Here is a 941-nt window from a genome sequence, read left to right as displayed (position 1 = left end):
TCTATCTCTCCTTCTCGCTCTCCTCTCATCTTCTCTCTCTCTCTCTGTCTCTCTCTCTCTCACTCTCTCTCTCTCCCCTTTTCTGTCTCTCTCTCTCTCTACACCCCCCTCCCTCCTCTCATCCTCTACTTCTCGCTCTCTCTCTACACCCCCCTCTGTCTCATCCCATCCTCTGTCTCTCTCTCTCTCTCCCTCTCCTCTTCTGTCTCTCTCGCTCGTTTTCTCCCTCTCATCTTCTACTCCCCCCCTCTCTTTCTATCTCTCCTTCTGTCTCTCTCTCTCTCTCTCTCTCTCTCTCTCTCTCTCTACACCCCCCTCCCTCCTCTCATCCTCTACTTCTCGTTCTCTCTCTACACCCCCCTCTGTCTCATCCCATCCTCTGTCTCTCTCTCTCTCCCTCTCCTCTTCTGTCTCTCTCGCTCGTTTCCTCCCTCTCATCTTCTACTCCCCCCCTCTCTTTCTATCTCTCCTTCTCTCTCTCTCTCTCTCTCTCTCTCTCTCTCTCTCTCTCCCCCTCCCTCTCTCGTTCACCATCTGGCACGAGACTCGAGGCTGCGTGGCACGCGTCGTTTTCCATCATCTGTTCAGGCAGGGGAGAAGAAGCCAATTTGTCTAAAACCAGAGGAAAAATAATATTTCCTTCAGCAAATGATGGAGATGTTTAGGTGCATTTAGGTAAATACTTTTTTTTTTAAATTTAACTCTGATAATGTATTTCCAGTTAATTATTGGGAGGCACAGCCCTGTGCAATAAGTTGATCACAAACATTACCAGCCTTTCAAACACAGCAAAAAAACATTTAGGCATATAACAACATTTTTATATTACTGTAGATAAATGTAAGGCTTTACACAACATCATGTATCTGTAGGGAGTTTACCTTTATAAGTTAGAAGTTAGAAGTAAAGTTGAACCTTTTTGCCTCAATTGACGCTTATTG

The sequence above is a fragment of the Zeus faber genome (assembly GCF_960531495.2).
Source record: "Zeus faber genome assembly, chromosome: 2".
Taxonomy (NCBI): domain Eukaryota; kingdom Metazoa; phylum Chordata; class Actinopteri; order Zeiformes; family Zeidae; genus Zeus; species Zeus faber.
This window is presented reverse-complemented; position numbering follows the sequence as displayed.